This window comes from Dendropsophus ebraccatus, chromosome 9 (genome assembly GCF_027789765.1).
Source record: "Dendropsophus ebraccatus isolate aDenEbr1 chromosome 9, aDenEbr1.pat, whole genome shotgun sequence".
NCBI lineage: Eukaryota > Metazoa > Chordata > Amphibia > Anura > Hylidae > Dendropsophus > Dendropsophus ebraccatus.
Window position 1 is genome coordinate 46,286,838 of NC_091462.1, and position 23,464 is coordinate 46,310,301.

The 23,464-nt window shown below is 40.8% G+C and overlaps 1 protein-coding gene across 2 annotated transcripts in view; it reads right to left on the reverse strand.

Moving 5' to 3' along the window:
- The window catches only part of VWC2L (von Willebrand factor C domain containing 2 like), a 134,584-nt gene that overhangs the window by 4,115 nt on the left and 107,005 nt on the right, over window positions 1-23,464 (reverse strand). The window lies entirely within an intron of this gene.

Below are 23,464 nucleotides of genomic sequence, written 5' to 3' on the forward strand. Positions count from 1 at the left end.
CTATGTCCACACAACATCAAAAATAGTGAAAAGGCGGACGATTTTGATAATTTAAAAAAAGTCAGTTGTTGCTGCGATTTAACTGACTGCAATAGCAATGCATTGAAGTCAATGGAAAGACGAATGTCCAATGCACACAATTTATTGAATAACGGATGTTTTTACTGCGGATGATCCTTATTTTCGGACGTCTTTTGCAAACAGCGGACGTTTTTATTAGTTTTTCACAAAGTTTTTCCACCGTTCTTTTTCCGTTTTTACTATCAAATTCAATGGACTTAAATTAAGTGGCACCCAAAGGCCAATTAGTAACCCAAACTAGAATAATGTACAAACACCAGTCATTGCACTTAGTGGAGGCCAGACAGCTAAATGACGTCATTTTAGACTCACAATGATGGGCATCATTTTAACCCCTTAGCGACACATGACGTACCTGGTACGTCATGGTGCCGCCGGGGGGAGTTAAGAGAGGGGTCCCGCCGGGTCCCTACCTGTGGCCGGGCAATGCCTCTATTAGCCGACGCGGGTCCCGTTGCCGTGCCGGCTAATTAAGCATTCCAATGCAGCTGTCAAACCTGACAGCTGCATTGAAATGCTTCAGACCTCACGTCCCTGGTGTCTAGTGGGTCGGATCTCCGTTCTTCTGGACGGCCCAGGCCTCAGCGTCGCAATGACGCTGATCCCGGCTCAGCAATACATTGCACTGGCCTGCAGCAGGCCAGTGCAATGGATCACAGATCTGATGGATCTTTGCTGTGTATATACACAGCATTGATATTTATGAGAGATCAGTGCTGTGTATATACAAGTCCCCCAGGGAGACTTCTAGATAATGTAAAAAAAAAAGTAAAAAAGTGTTTTTACTAATAAAAAATCCCCTCCCCTATTAAAAGTCCAAATCACCCCCCCTTTCCCATTTTATAAATATAAATAAATAAACAAATAAATAAACATGTTTGGTTTCACCACACGCGTAATCGCCCAAACTATTAATTTATCACATTCCTGATCTCGCTCGGTAAACGGCATAAGCGCAAAAAAAATCCAAAGCGCAAAATTGCGCATTTTTGGTCGCATCAAATCCAGAAAATATGTAATAAAAAGTGATCAAAAAGTCTCATATGTGCAAACAAGGTACCGATAGAAAGAACACATCATGGGGCAAAAAATGACACCTCACACAGCCCCATAGACCAAAGGATAAAAGCGCTATAAGCCTGGGAATAGGGCGATTTTAAGGAACATATATTTGTTAACAATGGTTTGAATTTTTAAAAGCCATCAGATATAAATAAAAATATAAAATAAAAGTTATACATGTTACATATCGTTGTAATTGTACTAATATGAGGAACATGCATAACAAGTCAGTTTTACCATAGGGCGGACGGCGTAAATGCAAAACTCCCCGTAATTCAAAAAATTCCTTTTTTTTTTCAATTTGACAGTGCAAATGATTTTTTTCCGTTTTCGCAGCATATTTTATGGAAAAATAATGCCTGTCATTGCAAAGTACAATTGGGGCTCATATGGGTCTCTCGGTGAAAAAATGCAAGTGCTATGGACTTTTAAACATAAAGTGGAAAAAGCAAAAGTGCGAAAACGAAAATTGGCTTTGACCTTAAGGGGTTAAACAGAGCGGAAAAAACGTTTCGTGAACATAGCCATAAACAGAGATTCTTAGGAGGCCCTGTCCTGTTTTGTGTTAAACAGACAACCCACTGACTAAGTACTGTGTAATTCCTTATTTATCATGGTGACATTGCAGGGATATTTACCACTTAGTGCTAGTTTTGCCCACACAGCTCTTGGCTGTGGGACTATACAGGAGGGCACTATGTGATAATCCTTTTGGACCTTTTGATCATTTGGACATTATATAAACAGAGCAACCTAGCTGTTCAATTGACAGCTATTTCCCCTGACTCTGTAAGTCCACCATAAAAGCTTTGATTTCATGATATCTCCACAGTTGCAAATGAACAAGCATCTGAAAATCCAACATGCCCAAACTTTTGCTCCCTTCAATATCTGTGGTCAGAAAATTCCATTCATATTAGTTAGCCACACCTGTTGAAACTGACAGGGATCAAAATGGATGTTATTTTAATGACAAGACATGATTTGAATATAAATGATGGCCCCAGCATTGTAATGCATGTTACATAGTTGTTTTGAATGTATGCTTTTTTTTTTTTACTACATATTAAACTTTTTGTTTAACCTAACCATTAAAAATTAAAGGGGTATCCTGACTTATTTTCAAGTGTCTAATAAATTAACATAAATTGGTAATTGGAGTTGTTATATCACAGTTGTAGGGTCTTTCCTGCCTTCCTTCTGTTGGCTCTGTTAGCCAAATTCCTGTCTGGTGAACACTCTGTAACAAACTTTTTGTTCATATGTACACTCTAGCTGGGAATTCAGCCAACACTATTTCCTTCCATAGTGAGATGCAGGCTGAATTCCTGGCTAGAGTGTATGCAGAACAGGTGTACACTGAACAGGTTGTTCATTACAGGACATACACTAAACAGAATGAAGACAACAGAACAAAGAGTTTCCATTAAGGGTAGCTTCACACGTACCGTATCGCTGCGTTTTTGGTGCGATTTTTACATGCGAGTTTTGATTTTCTTTATTTACTTATATGTTAATTTATTAATTGAAACTATGTTTCATAATTGGAAAAACCCCTTTAAGGTTTTTTTCCAAGTTAGTTAAATGGAATATTGCCTCCTGAAGCTGTATAATGGCAATATGCTGTTCAATGACAAATACCGCCCCTAAAGGTGATGTTAATAAACAGTCTCTGGACCATGAACTAGCTCCAGTAATCAAGACCAAGCTGGATCCACTAGTAACATGAATAATTTCACAACTGCGTTACAGCTCTCAGTATGCTACTTGTTTGCCGCACATGTTTAAGCTTTGACAGATCAATCCCTATAGGCACTATGGTTCAATACAATTCACTGGCATGTTCAGAGAATGGAAAATGTGACAGGACTACAGAAGAGTATCTCAAATGCGACAGTCTCTACCCTCCATTTGTCTGTGAAGCAAATATTTTATTCCAATTTTGAAGTATAATAAGAATAAAATCTGGACTAGACTGGACATTATAGACTATCATGGTGTTTTTACCATCATAATATACATTTACAGTATATTTGTATATGCATAGTATTAAATATTTAGATTTTAAATCGTGTCTTATGTACGTTTATATAGCATTGTATTACACTGAATTATATGTCATTCTCTTTATATTGTATGACGTTCATTGGGTTGACAGAGAAGCCATGGAAAACTCAATTTTCAGTAGCTACAATTCCCATCATGCCTGGACAGCCAAAGCTAAAGCTTTGGCTGTCCAGGCATGATGGGAATTGTAGTTTTGCAAGAGCTGGGGGGCCGAAGGTTCCTCATCTTTGCCATAGACACCGGCCTTCTCCACCAGTCTTATGTCAGCCTATAGTCTTTGATCCATAAAAAATTAAATACTGTAAGTTGACTGTGTCAGATTAGAAAAAAGATTTGCTCTTCTGTCACCAAGAAGAGCGTGGCACACCTGTCCTTGGGTTGTGTTTGGTAATGCAGCTCATTCTAATTCTAAGGCTAGGTTCAAATCACAATTTTGCAAACTGTCTTACTGTATCCATTTTGGAAAACGTGGTCAACCATGTTTTTATGTACATTACAAAATATTTAAAAAAGGGATGTGTTTTCCATTGTCGATGGAAAACAGATCAAAACGGCTTGCAACAGCGTCCGTTTTTACCATCTTTTTTTTTTTCCTTTATAGAACAGATACATTAAACGGATAGCAAAATCGTGATATGAACCTAGCCTAAATGGGGCACAACCCATGAATAAGAGTGATGTTATTCCTGGGGAAAATAGAGAGCCCTTCTTTACTCTCATGCAATGCCTTTAAAAGATAGTCTGAAGTTTGTCAATATATTCCTCATCCACAGATCAGCCATTCACCAGGTGTAGATCACTTCTGCTCCTAGCAGGCTCTTCAGCTAATCATTGTATATTAAGAAATTGCATTGAAGCCTCTTGATATATTACCTTTTATTCCAACCCATTTAACCCCCTCAATGCAGTTTTCCAGCAGCAGGAGATACATATGTACTGTATCCTGTATAAGAAGAAATGACATTGTGTCATCTAATAAGTGCTCTGATCCACAGACCTCCGACTCCATTGACCATTGGCAATTCACACAGTAAACTATTGGTAGTTGATGGAAGATTTTGCAAAGCTGCTTTTTACTTTTGTCATTTGGTGACTGTACACTTGGATTGTTTTAGGTGTCCCGAAACAGAATGACACTAACAATAAGCTGTGGTTTCCATGCATTCCAGTAATACAAGATATTAACAGACATTAACATATACAGACAGGTGTGGGAAAAATGCTCAAAAGTAAAAATGCTCAAAAGTGTTAATAGTTATTCTTTGTATGCCCAACACTAAGGTAGGTGACAGGCATATTGCGTGGACAGGTATACTGTGGACTGTCATAAGTCTATGTCACAGTCTGTGGGAGGCTCGGACGCCTCCTCTCTCCACGCTGAAGAATGAACATGTTCTCATAGACTCCTATAGACCCATAGTTCCCATAGACTCCCATTATGACACAGAGGCTGGTGGGATTCTCCGCCGCGGAATTCCCCCAGTTTTGCTCCCTGTGAACGGAGCCTTATAGTGGACTATGGGTGATATGTATATATATGAAGTCAGGGGTCCGTTCCAGACCATGATTAGATCAGGCCCCTGATCATCACCAAAAACACATGGACAGAATAAAACCTGACTGGCAAAGCCACCTGCCAGTTCAGAAATAACATATGCAGCACAGCTGCTGCTACACTGCCTCCTAGTTTTGCTCCGTGTGAATGGATTATGGAGCCTTACATTGTTGGCTATTAAGTTTACTTTACCTAGCAAGCTTGGCGTACCCTATGTTCCTTCTGTGCAAGTTCTTTGACTTTATCTGACTCCGGCTTTCTGTTCTCTTACTTTCCTGGTTTTTTGCCTGTCCTAACCTTTTGGCTTTTTAACCTTGTTAATCTCTGGATTTTGTTTCTGAACCTCTGCTGCCAGGTAGTTGTGGCTTCGACCTGTTGACCTTCCTTACTTATTTGTCTGTCCTGTCTGTGTTTGTGTTAGCACATATTTTAGGTCAGGGACGGTCATCCAGTTGTCCACAGATGCCTAGGACTGATAGTGGCAAATAGGCAGGGACAGTGGGTGGGGACGAGTGCAGGGTCCACTGTTTGTGTCTTCCCCATCCCTTTCCTGACCGATTGGCACCCTTGGTTTCTGACAACCGTACTGAATTTATAATAACCCTATAACTCATCCTACAAAAAGCAAGAAATGGCTATATAGGCATAAAAAAATAGAAAAGTTAGAAAGTTATGATTAAAAGAATAAAGACAGACCTTAAAGCCAAAATTAACTTGTTCCATGAGGGGTTAAAAATGTTTTTCAGTTTCTATAAATATCTATATTTATTATACCAAATTAAATCAAGGATATCACATTCAGTTGCTCCTAAGTTAACTAAGTAAATGCAATGCTATTAGCATTGTGAAGTTTTACTACTCTCCATATTTTCTTATTATCATTTTCTCAGGCAAAAGTACTTATGAAATGTTATAATCCACCAAATGGTGCACAGTCTATGACTGCTGTGAAAGGATAATAGGAGGAATAAATTCTTGTGTGAGAGTATTCTGGTAGAGGGGTGGCCAGGGCCACTTCTGGGAACACAACTTGCCTCCTAGTTATTCTGTATAATAGTTTGGAATCCACTGCAGATACACTAGTATTGGCTGTCTGCTCTACACACTATATAATGTACCATTCTCCTCCCGAGCCTGTCTGATGAATGGCAGCATGTCTGATTTCTCCCCCAAATTTGCATATCTTCACTTGTTTCATTTGTCAAATAGTAATATAGGTAAATTTCAGTATATCAGCGTTGAAATGTCTTGAAACTGAAAGGTATATGAATCTTAAGGAAAAATAACAGAAAAATTACATGTTAAGAGTCTGTCATATTGCATTTTGTGCTAAAATGACTAAAGACGACATGAAAAAAAGGGATAAGTGAGAATGGCCATCTGTGTGGTTAGATAGTCTTTGAAATGTTCACTGAACCTTCTAATCGGCTTCATTAAAATGCAGGAAACTGTAAGTGATCATCCAATGTCCAGTAATGTAGACACCTTAGGTGCTATTCACACCAGAGGCCAAGGTTACACTTTTTATTGAGCTGTGACCACTATAATGGACTCATTTTCTGAGGGATCCAGATACTGGGCCTGATTTACTAAGGTTTTTCCTGCAGCAAATTCCTATGTTTTTGTCCATTTTCCCTGTCTGTTTATTGTTCCGACACACTTACTAAAGCCCAACAAACCCCCAATTTTTTTCCAAGAGCCCGCCAAGTTGGCATGTCATGGGTGTGTCCTTGAAAACCTGCCACAACCATCAGATTTATTGAGCGACTGTCATTATTTTATTCTAAAAACCAGCCACTTCTAGTGTGGTGTGATGGTCGGGCTCTCTGCTGACATCTCTGGCCGAGACAGGAATTTTGTCTCGTTTTTTTATGAATCCCCATAGAAATCTTCTCCTACTCTGGACAGTTCCTGTCTCGGCCAGAGATGTCAGCGGAGAGCACTGTGTCAAAAAACAAAACAAAACCATTTCCTGCAGGACATATAGTAGCTAATAAGTATGGGAAGACTTGAGATTTTTTAATAGAAGTAAATTACAAATCTATATAATTTACTGAAACCAGTTCATTTGAAAGAAAAAGATTTTTGCTGGACAACCCCTTTAAGGGCCTTAACTTAAGTTGTTAAAAACACTCATGTGGACGATAATCGGCATGTGTAAAAGTGACAGCTATCAGCTGCACATCTACCTGTGTAGACAGGGGATGTGCGACCAATAGCAATATATTTAGATGCAGTGATCGTTCATGTGGCCCGCCACTTGATTACTCATGCCTTCTAAAGACACTGCAAACGAACCACACTTTTGCTGATTGGAGCTTGCTTGCGTCCTTGCAAGACCCCATATTGGGCTGTATAAGATTAGGGAGTAGGAAGTTACCTTTAAGGTGTCAGTGCCCCCTCCGGTTTCTCCACTGCACTTGTGTAAAGGATTATAGATTGCATATATGATACCCCCCTTTCCGCGGGATAATTTAAAAACTGGTGTGTGAGCATAGCCTAAATTTACATACATTTTAGAACAGGTATTTTATTGCATAACCTATTTAAAACATATAGAGGTTTTTCATTCATTGGCTAATCATTGGCCCTTTAAAGGGGTACTCCAGCTAAAATCTTTCTTTCAAATCAACTGGTTTCTATTAAAAAATCTCAAGTCTTCTCACACTTATTAGCTGCTGTATGTCCCGCAGGAAGTAGTGTTTTCTTTTCAGTCTCAGTGCTCTCTGCTGCCACCCCTGTCCGAGATAGGAACTGTTTTGAGCAGGAGAGGTTTTCTATGGGGATTTGCTACTGCTCTGGACAGTTCCTGTCAGCAGAGAGCACTGTGTCAAACTGAAAGGAATACACCACTTCCTGCAGGGCATACATCAGTACTGGAAGACTTGAAATTTTTAAATATAAGTAAAAGTAACAAATTTATATAACTTTCTTTCAAATCAACTGGTTTCAGAAAAAGATTTTTGCTGGAGTACCCCTTTAACACAGGTGAGGGTTTCTGCCTGCTGATAATCGGCCCATGAGGGCCGAGGTCTTACCCCTTTATATATGTTTACTGGCTGCAGATTTACATTCATAAAGCATTCCTTAAAATTCAGCTATTTTTTTTAATGTGCCTATGTGGTGCCCAGTGCCCGGATCTGATCTGCAGGCCTGCTGAACACGTGGCACTGTTATAAATTAATTTGGACTCTGATAATAGGATTGGCCATAAATGAGTCCGTTTAGTATTCATGCAGATATCACATTGCTCTGCAGCAATTTAAGTCTCGCTTAATAGACTCTTTAAGGGTTACTGTTCCTATAATTGCATGATTTTCTAATTGACTCTCACAGCATTTTTTCACATCTTCGAAAAAAGGACCTTAGAGCTGGAACAGAGATTAATGAAGGAGAAACTAAAATGTGACCTAATCAGATTGAAGGAGAAGCAATTCTGTGCAGCCTATGTACAGGGGCTGGTTTAAATAACTTTGAGGGCTCTTGTGTATTGTGAATGGAGATATCAGGACCACACACATGCCAACATTAATGGTTAGAAAATACATTTATCCCGGCAATATTGAGGACACATTCTTATCTCAAATGTATAAAATTACCTTACTTACTCAGTTACAGATGTCTCTATCCACAAAAGCCATGAAATAATATTGGCCACCTTTTAGATGCCTCCTACATATTTGTTACACCAAGTAGTTTTTGATCTTTAGGCTATGTTCACACACAGTAAGAAAAGTGCAAAATATTGCCATATTTTCTGGTTCAATTTATTTATTAAAAGTTTTCAGAATTTTTTTAACAACTTTGCAATTTGACACAAGTACTTAAGTGCTGGGAAGAATATCGTACAAGTCCCTTCTCATACGTGTCACATCTCAGGGAGTCAGAATATTGCAATAAGGAAATAACAATAGAAACAATAAACAACAGAGACAAGACCACCATCAAGAGCATATCAGGCCCAAAAAGAGGGGGGGGGGGAAGGGTGCGATGAAAGTAAATGACCAATGGCTAGAATCCGAAAGGCCTGTCAGCCTATCACCAAGACGACACAAGCCAGATCTGCAAGCAGTGGTAACCAACCCCTAGTCCAACCTAGTGGGTCAAGACCTACTTTCACTTAGGGGGCAGCAATGTTGGGAGGTCTCCCACCAGTGCCATTTCACATTACATTTATTGTGGGTCAATTGACCCTTAGCTATAATCTCTTCAAATACACATGTGGTGTCCAGAGGATGTGCAGCGGAGTACCATTACCCACTGAAGTTCTTCCAGCATAGGACCAAGCTCCCAGGGAAAATTTTTGCTAAGCGGTCAGGTGTATAGTACCACCTAAGGGACATTTTAATAGCTGCTTCTACATGGGAAACACATTTAAGTAACAATGAACTTTAGAAAATGCCTTTTTCCAAGAGTCTTGCGAAAATGTATCACCTAATTCTGACTCCCAGGCCCTCAGTGAGGGTGATTTATTGAAAGATGTATATGCACAGAAAATGTCATAGATTTGTCGCAGCCCTCGCTGGTTAGTCATAGCATACTGGAAAACAGAACTTTCCACCTGGGCCGAGTGGTTTGACAGACTCTGCAGTAAATATTGGAATACTCACTTTGTACACACTAAATTTTTTCAGACCAAAAACTTTGGATTTGCTTGTAAGCAGTCAGATGAGCATAAGTTGTGTAAAGAGTTAGTATCCATTTAATAATAATAATAGTAATGAGAGATGAGCAAATCTACAGTAGTATGGCTATGTTCACACATTGTTCATTTTAGGTACAGAACGGATCTTTTCTGCAGGGGCGGCATCACATTGAAGTCAATGCTGTGCCGCCCATGTTTTCACACAGCGTTATGTTAACGCCTGTTTTTTAGAACCGTTGTTAAAATAATGTACCTTCCTATTATTTCCGGACGTTGTTCAGTGAACAGTGTCCGAAATATAGCCTAACAAACCGAATCGCTTTGTTGCGCTCAGCCGTCAGCATTCAGGCTGCTATTTTTCACTCCACTTCACTCCAGGTGCCTGGAAAAGCTGGACACAGTCCTGTATCCACCTTTTTTAGGCACCTGGAGCTTGGCGGAGTATAAAAGCAGCAGCCTGAAAGCAGACGGCGGAAAGTAGCAAAGCGCTTTGCTTCGTTACGACTGTAGATTCGCTCATTTCTAATAATAATATTCATGTTTATTTATAGCAACAACATATTCCACAGCATGTTAGAATTCTGAGGTCACATATACAGACGATCTATGAAGATTGGGGTTAAGACAAAAGGCGTGCAGATGGAAAGAGCATGAAGGATGACAATGCTGACTGAAAGGTGAGAGGGGGTAGGCAAAGCCATTTGGGGAATGTTACAAGCCTGTCTGAGCATTTCTACTATTTGGACATTCAGTATATAATGAGAGGGAATATCCAGGATTAGAAAAACATGTCTGGTTTTCCAGAAACAGCACCAGCTCATGTCCTCAGTTTGTGTTTGTTGTGTGTGCAGCTCAGTTCCATTAAGGATGCGTTCACACTATGGAATACGCCGCCTCTGCTTGAAGTTCCGACCATCCGAAGGACTCAATGATATTTGCCAGCGAATTCTGCCGTCTGACGGACGGCGAAATTCACAGGCGAATATCATTGAGTTAATGGGACAGATGGAACTTTAACCGGCGGAATCCACTTGATGTCTTTTTGCACATTCAGTAGTGTGCCAAGTGGTAATACTACACACAACCTGAGGGCAGGTGTAGCGCTATTTATGGAAGAAAGTTTTCTTATTCTGGATAACCCCTTTAATTTCTCGAATTGCCTCATACTCATAATAACATGGACACAGCAATAGCAGGATAGTAGAAACGTCTGATTATAGCTAATAAATCCTGTTAGAGACTGGAGCTAGCACCATAATGGGGACTGTCTGGGGCCTAAATAAAGTCTCCATGTTGTTTTCACCAGTGGTGAATGTCAGCTCCAAAATTAACTGTATCTCTTTATCAGCTTTATCTTGACAAATAGCTGAAAATTCCTGTTATGAAACTTCAATCAACTGATCAGCAGCTGTTTCCTGACACGCCCCCTCAGTTGTTATAATTAAACAATAGTTCCATCTCAAATGTTTCCACTTTATTTCAGAATCTCTCGACAAAGGATCTTTCAGAGCAATGAATGAAGCTGGAGGTGAAGTGATGTTCTTGCTTTTTTTTTTTCCATAATCTTGATCGCAGTCACATACTAAAATATTTTTTTTCTAACCAGTTTCTCTTTTCTGTTGATAATTTTTTAATTTACTGCATTTTATAATGGGGAAGCCATACTGCCTGACTTTTACAGCAAGCCCCATCAACATAGGAAACAAACGATAAAGACCATCCTATTGACTTCTGTGGGAGAGTTTTTATGTCATTATGCAGGGAGGGGTGAGTTCTGATTCACACCTATTGTAAATGGCCTGACCCTATCTTATCTATATACTGGTGTTACCTTTTATTGTAATCCTGTCTGTAATGATAAGGAGGAGACAGTAAAAAAACTGTTTTTAATGTAAAACAGAAAGCATCATTTTATTGTTATGTTTAGTGGCCTGCAATGGAAGTGCAAGATTTTAGAATTATTTTAAAACAGTAACAGTATTAAAAAGTAACATGATTAAAGAAATCACTCAAAATGCTTTGTAATGAATAAAAACTTAAAGTAACTCTGTACCCACAATCTGCCCTCCCCAAACCACTTGTACCGTCAGATAGCTGCTTTTAATCCAAGATCTGTCCTGGGGTCCGTTCGGCAGGTGATGCAGTTGTTGTCCTAAAAAACAACCTTTAAACTTGCAGCCCTGTGTCAAACTGCCGTGGCCTAGAGTACCCATGCTATAGGCTTGCACCACCCCTCCTTCCCTCCTCCCCACCCTCTTCATCATAGGGAATTTCACTGGCGGGTTTTTTCCTGTTCCTCTGCAGTGAACACTGCACAGGTGCCTTAACGATCCATCCCATGTGCAGTGTTCTCACAGCTGATGAATAGGAGAAAATCTGCCTTGGGCATTCCTAATGATGAAGAAGGCAGGGAGGAGGGACAGAGAGGTTGTGCCAGCATAATGCAAAGACACTCTAAGCCATGCCAGTTTGACACAGGGCTGCAAGTTTAAAGGTTGTTTTTTAGGACAATAACTGCATGACCTGCCGAACAGACCCCAGGAAAGATGTTGGATTTTAAAGCAGCTATGCGAAGGTACAAGCGGTTTGGGGGGGGGGCAGATTGTGGGTACAGAGTCACTTTAAAGAGGAACTCCAGGCAAATCTAAAAATTCAGGACCAGCAGAGGGTGGGGCGGACATAAATAGAAATTTATAGTTACCTGTCCCTGTGCCCCTGCAGCGCATCGTCACTGCTCACTGACCTGGCTTCTTGCATTGTCACCTATCAGTGAGATTTACCGGCACAGCCAGTCAGTGACTGCAGCAGGACATGACATCGAGTGTCCAGTTGGACATGCTGCAGGATGTGGCGGCCATGGACCATCAGTATGCTTGCAGGGCCATCGGTGAAGGATCACGAGGGGCTGGTGGTGGAGAGTGGCAGAGGCAGGGCCCTCTTACCCCATTGGGCATGGTAGGCGGCTGCCCGGGGGCCCTTGCGTCCTAGGGGGCCCCTGCCCGCTGTGACATATTCCCTGTCCCGGTCCCAAAGCAAGCTCCCTTGTAGGTATTTTGCCTGTGCTGCCGTCAGCCGCTCCCCCCTCCCCCCCGGGCGACGTGACATCTTCCTTGTCCCTGGTCTGCACGGCGCAAGCTCCCCCTTGTAGGTGCTGTGCAGTGCCTGTGCTCTGAGTTGTGCCATCAGCTGCACCCCCCATACCGCCGCCCCCCCTCGTGCGCGGTCCTCAGGCTAAGGCTAGCAGAAGGAAGAGGAGTCTGTGAACGCTGTATGCAGCAGCTGAGACTCCTCCTCCTTCACGTATTAACTGAGGAGGACGACGTCAGGTCTCAGCCCATGAGGATGGCTGCCGGAGTACTGTGCAGTGAACAGGGAAACGTGGTAAATATATTACATGCCCCAGATACAATATATTAGACATGTTGCTGTCCCTCTGCATATAAGCCCTGTTGTCTCCTTGTATACTGTATAATACAATATACAGGGAAACAACATGACTTATATATAGAGAAGGGCAAAACAACATGTCTCATATATACAGAGGGGCAACACCATGACTATTATATTATATATGAACCATGTTGTTTCCCTGTATACAGTATACAGGTAAACAACATGGTTCTCATATATAATAGTCATGTTGTTGCCCCTCTGTATATATGAGACATGTTGTTTTGCCCTTCTCTATATATAAGCCATGTTGTTTCCCTGTATACTGTATAATACAGTATACACAGACTCCCTGTATTACACAGTATACAGGGAGACAAAATGGCGTATATGCAGAGGGACAGCAACATGTCTCATATATAGAGAGGGGCACCAATATATATTAATTAGCCTTTTACCCATCACCTGCATACCTGTGTACTGGCTAGGGGCAGGGTTGCAAAGATGGGGGGGGGGCAATTTGCACCTCTGCCCAGGGGCCCATAATGCTGTTAAGACGGCCCTGGGCAGAGGGTAATGGCATGGTGGCGGAGGGTGGTGGTCTTATTTTCTATAAATTCCTTATTTTCAGGGGAATTCCCTATTTTAAGCTATCCTGTCAATCCTCCACTATGCCTTATTTTCAGAGGATATCTTATTTTAGGGAAAACACAGTATTTACGTTTATGAGACAACTACTTTAACCATTGCTGCAGGGTTTCCTACCATTCAAACTGCTCATTTGCTGTTGCTTCTGTCTCCCCAAAAATGTAGTTTTATTCTTTCCTGTGCTGTATGCAAATCAGTGATAACTAGTCATGTGGGCGGCGTCTTTCCCTCAACTAGTCACAGCTCCTGAGCTGTAATCACTTCTCTCTGGCTGTAATCCCGTCTCTCCGGGTCTAATTCCCAGGCCAGGGGCCTGCTATATCATTCAGACGCGAGATTACACCACGGAGGGGAATGATCACAGCCCAGGAGCCGTGACTAATTGAGGGAGAGACGCTGCGCACATGACTAGTTGCTGCTGATTTGCAGTCAGCGCAGGGAGGAATAAAATAACATTTTGGGGAGCCAGAGATAATAGCAATTAAGCAGATTATTGCTATTTTAGCACAAACTTACAATTTAGCAATAAAATAGCCATATTTTTTGCTGTGATTTCAGTGGAATTGCACCAAAAATAACAATATTTTAGCGCATATTGTGTAATTGTCAGCAAAATAGCGCTAATTGAATGCATATTAAATGCACATTTAATGCTCTTTGTAAACATAGCCTTACGGCTAAGATTGATGAGCTCTCCACATTTAAACTACACAGTGAATGGGGCCGGATAGAGTTTGTCTTTGTTCATGTGTAGAGGTGGCGACCTGTAAGTGCAGTGCAGGTACTGTTCAAGTTGCACCTTAAAGTCTACTTATTCCAAATAAAGTTTTACTACTACAACGCTACTGTGCTTATTTTATTTTGTCCATTTTAGTAAAAACTCCAATGGAGTCCAAATGGAATATCAATTCTAGAGCACATTTTCTTCTAACTCTGATTTGTACAATTCCTCTGTTATTCCTCCTGGAAATGTGTGAATAAATTGATAACTATGAGTTATAATTCCCCCTTGCCAATTGAGTCTGACCCTTCACCGTCCGACACTATCAGCAATAATTGGACGGTATCTTACCGACTAGGGATCCATAATGGCTATACCCTGATGTCAATGCATTCCTACATTTCTAGGAAATAACAGTAGAATAGCACAATGCAAAGTTCTAAGAAAAGATACTCTATAATTATTTCATGAAGAATACAATTATACTGTAAAACAGACATGTCAGGAGAGCTAGAAGGGACTCTTTAATCCTATAATGTAGTGTGGATAGGCTGAGCAATTTATAACTGTTGTTTGATGTGACTCTTACTGTTATGCCCATGTTAACCAGGGATTTTCTGACAATGATTATTCCATAGCTTTGGTCTTAGTTCTTCTGCCTGTATGATGATTATTCTATTACCTCTCCAGCTGTTATATAAGGACTAGCGCCACTAAAGTAGCACATATTCTTTTTTTATCTCTAGTAATGCATCAGTTTTGACATTAACAATGTACAAAATATCACATATATGTATCCAATTCTTTAATACTAGCAGATAAAATATACTAGGTCTAGAGGAGAAACCCATCTCTATAATTCATTTTCCTTTAGCGCTCCCTGGGTAACCGCACACGGTTTACACAACACAAGACATTGCTTCTTTCTGCCGGATAAATAGGGAGCCAGCTATAAAACCTGCTATAATTACATCAGGAAGCGTCCCGGGAGGGGTCACAATCGATTCCAGAATGGTCCCCGTGGGCTGCCCTCTAAACACTTTATATCTAGATTGGGTTTTTCTGATCTCCCAGGCAGGCAATGAGAGAAACCAATGAAAAAAAAAAAAAAGGATAAAAATTGCAGGAAGCCTTAACAGTCCCAGATTTATAACCCTTCTACACACTAAACTCCTCATTCTGTCTTCTAACTCTGTCTCTGCGACAGCCGGCCACTGAGCATTACCTGTGAGAATAAGGGAACTCCTTCAAGTAATAAGGTTAAAGCACTGGTTTCCTGGCTTCTTGTCGCAGTTTATTGTCCTGCAGATCTGATAAATAACCTCTTGTCGGTAGCGGCCATTGATTCTAAGTTGCTGTGAAAAACGGGAAGTGACTGATAGCAAATATTTACTGAATTAATATTAAAGCGGTACATTCGAAAATAATAAAACATTTAAAGCCCTCAGCAGGAAGAGAGATTAGTGCTCGGTCCTCTGTTGTACGCCCCAGTCACTGAGGACATTTTGTGTCTTTTGTATTTTTTTAAGGATTTTTTCCAAAATGTTACAGGATATCCTTTAAATAGTTTTTTTTTACTTATTAGGTGGGAAAATGTAACACTAGTTTGTTATGTACAGTTTATTGTAAATTATTTATAGGACTAGTATAAAGATATTTTAAGAGAATTCTTTTAGCATGTTTTTTCCACCACATTTGTATAGTTGTTTATAGCACACTATGTATACTGCATATGTCAGTCACTGGGACTTTTTAAAGGATCGTTCCACTTTTGCACAGTATGTTTACAATAATCCTGCTTCATGTTTTACAGGACACCTCTAATGAGCCTCTCCACATGTCAATGTATGGCTTATCACTCCAGTCTTCTATCAGTCTTCACTCAGCCAATCAGGGACTGAGGTGGGAAACTGCTGCAGCCGCTGATTAGCTGAGTGGAATGGTAAATATACTTTCCCCACAACCCCTAAAAGAGATTTATTTTCAGATTAACCAGGCACCCTCCACCCTGCTGAGCAGGGAAGCATCTTGTTAAATTGAGTCTCCCACTGTTTTCAACGGGGCGTGTGGAGTATTTTGGCGCTCACTCACCTGTAACTCCTTAAGGACACAGTGGATTTTGGCCTTAAAGGGGTACTCCGGCCTATCTTACTTCCTGAGCTGAAAGGAGGACATCAAAGCATGGCTGCGTTCCAGCTCCGCTATTCTGTGCCATGACGCCAGCTGCAGTGGGCGTCTCTTCCTTGATGCGCCACTCTCATCTTTAGACGCTTGTGTTCTGTACTCTCATGATAAGCCGTGATGTCACAATTCCGGCAGCGGAGCTGCTCACAAAGTAAACTGGGCCGGTGTACCCCTTTAAGAACCAGGCCAATTTTAATTTTTGCATTTTCACTTTTTCCTCCACTATAGTGTTTTTATTAGGGTTTTTATTTAGGGTTTAGGGTTATTTAGGGTTTTTATTTAGGTACCACATTTTTGTCGCTGGTGCGTTTTGATCGTTCTATGTTAATTTTTTTTCTGATAAACGCCATGTTCACCCACTGTCTTTTTTTTTTTTTATTAAAATGACGGTTGTTATTTGATACTCAAAATTACAGCCGTGGTTTTGAGCCTTCAATGATTTACATTGAAGTTAATGGAAACAATGGCCATTTCCAGCAGCCATCCAATTAAAGCAACTCTGTACCCACAATCTGTACCCCCCCCCCCCCAAAACCACTTGTACCTTCAGATAGCTGCTTTTAATCCAAGATCTGTCCTGGGGTCTGTTTGGCAGGTGATGCAGTTATTGTCCTAAAAAACAACTTTTAAACTTGCAGCCCCGTGCCCAACGGTAGTATCTGTGCCCTAACTTTGCACCTCTGTCCCTCCTCCTCACCCTCTTCATCATTAGGAATGCCACTGGGACATTTTCTCCTGTCTGAACATTGCACAGGTGCCGTAATGATCCAGCCCATGTTCAATATTCACACAGCTGATGAATAGGAGGTAATCTGCCTGGAGCATTCCTAATGATGGAGGGACAGAGAGGTTGTGCCAGCCTAATGCATACACAATCTAAGCCCCGGCCGCTGGGCATGCCAGTTTAAAAGTTGTTTTTTAGGACAATAACTGCATTACCTGCCGAATGGACCCCAGGACAGATCTTGGATTAAAAGCAGCTATCCGAAGGTACAAGCGGTTTGGGGGGTCAGATTGTGGGTACAGAGCCACTTTAATGTTCAGGACATTTACTGTAATTTACCCAACATTAACTGGAACTTTAAAAATAGCCACACTCAAAACTGTGTTAAAAAATGACCAGCTTGAACCTAAACTTGAATAAGGTACCAATGGTTATCATTGTAATGAAGGCCGCCAAATAATTCCTGTTAAAAATTGTTGTGTGAACATTATTGTAACAAAAAAGTCAGCAATCCTGGCACTTTTTTGCTGTTTTTGTTCTCACGAGACAAGAATAATATTGTTATATTTTATTAGATCAAACATTTACATTTACAATTACACACACTACCATATATAATATGCTATGCAGATTCATCCTAAAGAGCAATGAGGTGTTATCCATTCTTGAGGGGTAAAATGTATAGATGTATCCAGCACGTGATGACAAGACATAATATAAAGGGAATCTGTCGTCAGAAAATATTTTTAAAGAATTCATGGTGTTTTTGGTGTTGAATTATTGGTGCTGGAGGTTTTTTTTTCTGTTTTGTTATAATAAAATAAACCTGTGGCCACTAAGCCTAATAATAAGCTGATGCTGCTTTTACACGAAACGATAATTGGCCCGATCGTACGATTAACGATGTTGGAGTAACAATTTTTTTTCATCGTATAGACGGTACGATATATCATATGGAAAATTCGTTTTGTGATCCCTTAAGCCTATCTCACACATTGGCTAAATCTGCGAACGACTGTTCACACGAAACGACCTGCGAATTTTTTGCGAACGATCAACGACGATTTGAGAACATGTACAAAGATCAAAATGAACAATTTCTTGCTCGTCATTTGATCGTTCGCTGTGTTTACACGTACGATTATCGTTTGAATTTGATCGTTATCGCGCAAATTCGCACAGTAATCGTTCCGTGTAAACACAGCATGAGACTTCCTAATATGTAGAGATCACTTATCAGCTTATCAGCAATCCCTTGTTCAATTTGCCATGGTGCATGTGGCTGCTGTAAAGCATACGTCTAAATGCTGTTAACAGTAAGGGCCCTATTACACCAACAGATTATCTGACAGATTTTTTTAAGCCAAAGTAAAGAATGGATTTGAGAAGAGGAGAAATCTCAGTCTTTCCTTTATTACATGTTCTCTGTTCATAGTCCATTCCTGGCTTTGGCTCAAAAAAATCTGTCGGATAATCTGCTGGTGTAATAGGGCCCTTAGATGGTAAAATAGTTACCCCCATAATAACGTAAAATAAATACAAGGAAAAATTTGCAAAATTTTGCAGAAAAAAAGAAAATATTTATCAGTGCATGATTTTAAATATGAAAACATTTAGGCGCTTCATTCCCTTTCAACTTACATTATCTGTTGGCTCGCATTGGTTGCCATGGCAATTTTATGTGAGAGTTAAGGTTGGTTTTTCAGGACCATGTTAAATCTGTAAGACAGTCATATTCATGTCTTATTTATTTTACAGCCCTAAGGCATATTCAGGCTGTATATTTGGTTCATGTTACATCTGCAAAATTCCTGACAAAAGAAGCCGCGGATCCCATTAGAGGCTAGTAGGAAAAATATTCCTTTGGGACCTCAGATTTTGGGTAAATATTAGAAACATATAGATTTAGCGGGGTGAATGTGCCCTGGGGGCGTCTGTACTATTGATACCTCTTTACTATTGATGCCTCTATCTAGCAATGCTTCTGGGGAGAATCTCTTCATCACACAGAATCTGATGTAACATAGTACTAGGTTTAACATAAAATCAGAGGCATATGTAGGTACAGTAGATTCTGCAAGTTGTGTATTACAGCTCCATGCAAGGTTATATTACCAAGGTGGGGATATACTGTCAGATGCACAAGGGCTCTAAGTAAAGAGGACATTTGGGCCTACAGTCAAAAAGCTATGTCTTCTCTGTTTTAGAGGAAAGAAGCTGACAGTCATTGACCCGGGTGTGGCACTACGGAGGCAGGAGGACTGGCAAATATACATTGTTCAATAAAGGGGGATTTTACTCAAACATAACTTTTGATATGTTGTTGCCCATGGTGAGATAATTCATTCCAGACTCCTTATTATCTACTCAGTCTCCTTCCCCCAGTTCTCAGCTGCTGCTTTCTCCTAAAGACACAAAAATCTGTGTGTGAGCCTTTCTCTCCCCCCTCCCTTCTGAGACAGCTGATGTAAACAAGTCCCTGACTGGTTTTATCTGAAACAATGTAGTGCCGGGAGGGTGAATCACAGTAAAGGCCCTATTCCACCAACAGATCTGACGACAGATTATCTAACAAAGATTTGAAGCCAAACCCAGGAGTGGATTTGAAAAGAGGAGAAATCCAGTCTTTCCTTTATGACCTGTTCTCTGTTTATAGTCTGTTCCTGGGTTTGGCTTCAAATCTTTGGCAGATAATCTGTCGTCAGACCTGTTGGTGGAATAGGGCCTTAAGTTCATTAGCAACTTGAACTTAGAATAACCCTCCCAGCATTACAAAGAAGCTACAATGTTGCAGATAAAGGCAGTCAGAAACTTGTTTCCATCAGCTGTCTCAGAAGGGGGGGGGGGGGGGGAAGGGGAGACAAAGAGAAAGATTCACACACAGATTTTTGTGTCTTAAGCAGAAAGCAGCAGCTGAGAACTCGGAGAAGGAGACTAAATAGATAATAACAAGTATGGAAGGACTTGCTAGTCTCACCATGGCCGGCAACATATCAAAAGTCATGTTTGAGTGGAATATCCCTTTACGTTCCTGTGCCCCCCTGTCTGTCTGCATTTTTTTCCCTTTCATGGGATTTCCCTTTTAAATAATAAAACATTTAGCATGAACCAGCTAATCCCTCACGGCTCCAGCATAACTGTTCACATAGCAGTAGTGATAACATGCCATATTGACAGAGAACACCTAAAGCCCCTATTCCATGGGCCAACTGGAGGCGCAAACGAGCGCTCGTTTGTTCCTCACTCCCCGCTCGCTGCCTCCGCTATTTCACGTGTCGGCAGAGATTGGGAGGGGCCGCAGGGAGCTGTGGAGGGGCTGCCCGGGTGATCGCCAGATTGTCCGGGCAGCCCATAGAGGATAGTGGCGGTCTGCTGCCGCTGCTCCTATTCCACGGAATGACAGCAGCAGATCGCTGCTATCACAATCGCTTGTTTTTCCACATGTTTGAAAAACAAGCGACGCAACGATCAGCCGACATGAATGACGTCGACTGATCATTGCCCTCCAGGGGTTGATTATCAGCCGCATACGGACAATAATCGTTCCATGGAATAGGTCCTTTAGACAATCAAGGTCTTTAGTGGTGATGCCAGTAGATCCAGCATGGTGAACCCTGCTCTCACTGCTACTTACATGGCCAATGTTTCATGTCATAGCTGCTGTCATATAACCAGAGATGGATGGGAGAATGTAACAGATGGATATTGTCTGTTTTCTGCAATCACCTTGACAACCTCTTTAATGGAATAGAATAGATAGAGGTGCAGACTTTGTGTAATTTATGGAGCGTGAGATTTTGAACATTTTATGTAGTAGATTGTGTGTCATACTAGGGATTTTACAGACATGTCAATGCTCTGTGTGCATGTATACATGTGAGCAGCGTGTGTACCATGTGTTCTATGTGTGAGTTGTGCGTGGGGGCAGCATGTGTTCTATGTGTCAGTTGTGTGTTGGTACATGAGTTAGTGACATGTATGCTGCATCTGTTTTTATGCTGTGGGGATCATTATTATTTGATTTTAATGTGGTATTAATTTTTTGTACTAATTTTTAGTCTGTTTAAAAGCTATGTATGAATGGGCATCACCCTTCATACACAACACATAAAAAACAATGGCTACCCACAAAGAGGAGAAAGCATATACAAAAGTCTGCAAATCTGACTTATTCATAAGATAACAAATTGTACTTTATTACACCATGTTTGTTTTGGGGTTTGCCCACTGGTTGGGGGTCAGGGTTCTGTACCCAGGGCCAGTCCTGATGGTTAATATACCCAAACTGGAGCAGCGGCATGTGAACAGGAACCAAGTGGATTTAATTTTTTTCACACACCCCCCCTCAACGGTCGTAAAAATGGGTCCTGGACGGAGTTATCCTTTAAAAGATACCTCTCATTTGCTGAGTGTAGCAGGGTCTGAAAAAATCTACAGGTGGGCAGTTCTCTTTTCTGGAAGCAAGTAAGTGTGTTACAATGCAGTATACAGTATGGCACATCCAGGAATTCCATACCACGGCTTGTGTCAGAAGAAGAATGCACATCTGCAGGAGTTTTTTTTGAATATTCCAGCTGCAGTTGCCAATGGATAGGTACCCTTTAAATCAGTGCTTCTCAATTCCAGTCCTCAGGCCTCACCAACAGGTCATGTTTTGAGGATTTCCTTAGTAGTTCACAGGTGATATAATTATACTCAGTGCATCAGGTATTATCACACCGGTTCTTTGTATGGGAAATCCTCAAAACATGACCTGTTGGTGAGGCCTGAGGACTGGAATTGAGAAGCACTGCTTTAAATAATAATTGTGGTTAGAGATAAGAGAATCACATATCTAAACGAGGCGCTTGGCTTCGTTTGATCAGTGCTACAATTATCAAGCTATCGGCCTTCTAGTGCTGCTCTGCACCCTGCTGCTCCACCCCAAGTACCAGGGAAAAACTGGATCCAATCCTGGGTAACTGGGAGATGTTTCCCAGGATGGGATCCAGCTTTTCCCGGCATCCTGGGAGGAGTGGCAAGGAGTGGAGCAGTGCTAAAAGGCTGGCAGCATGATGAGCGGAGCCCAGATCAAACAAAGCGATTTGTTTAGTTTAAATCAGCTATTTACTCATCTCTAATTGTGGTAATATTGCACTATTCATGTTTGGTCTAAAAAATAGGGTACCAAAGGCTTCCTTTCCTTTGTTGGTCTGTCATTTTTTTGTGATTTGACTGGCTTCACCACCCCCCTCCCCTCCTCGGAGGGTCATTGCCAAAAATATTAATTTAAAAATAATGAAACAGGCGTGATACACAAACCACTCTCACTTTAAAGGAAAAAAAACTAAGTAAAAGCTACAATAAAAAGTCACAAAACTTGCCAAAGATGAGCTCCATACATGAGCCTGTATGTACTTTGTGTGTCAGAGGCCCTGGCACATTTTTTTGCATAAGGGTCCGTAGTGTCAGCGTGAGACCAGCAATGTACAGCAATATGCACAGAGAAAAAAATTCCAGAAGGTATTACTGGTCTCCTACAGTATCAATCCATCATCCATTTGTCCTTAAGAAACCAGTTACAAAGAGTATACTGTAAGATACCGAGGATTCAGCTGTCCTTCAAGGTCAGCGCATCCTACTGTACCTCCTAATTATACAAAAATAATTAAAACTAATTATTCATTGATGGCCAGACATTAAGTAGATACTCTTTGCGCTGAGCATGTAAGTAATGGCATTGCCATTTCTCCATAAATGTGTGACTAAACCTTACACTTGTGGACATTATTAATGCAGTAATTACAAGACCCTATTTACCTGATATCATCTTAATGCACAGACATCTAAATAATGTTCTTTCAAATGCTAATGCTATGACACCGGCTGATGCTATAAATACAGGATCTGCTAATAACCTCCACCAAGAGTTACATTGTAAGTCACGCAAATGCCTGAAAATGTTTTTTTTTTCATTAACTATATGGAGGCTAAGTAACAATTAGCTTCACTTTTCCTCATAATTATCTACGCTGCCAAAAACACACTTGTTTGCTAGGGTTATTTTCAGAATTGAGATTTATCTGTTTTGTTGATGAAATTCTCATACCATAAAAGATTTAAAAGTACAGGAACTATTTTCTCTAGATCTACAGGGTTATATATATATATATATATATATATATATATATATATATATATTTTTTAATATTATTATTTTTTATAGTCTTGTGTATATACTAGGGTTGATCGAACCTCAGAAAATCCTAGGTCTGATCGAATTTGTACATTCCCGAACCTTCCGCAGGAAATGGCTGATGTCTTCACGGTTCGTGCAGAAGGAGGAGTGTGCCTGGGGACCACCTGGAATTCTGGGATTCAGCCTATTACCTTCCGCACGGACTGTGA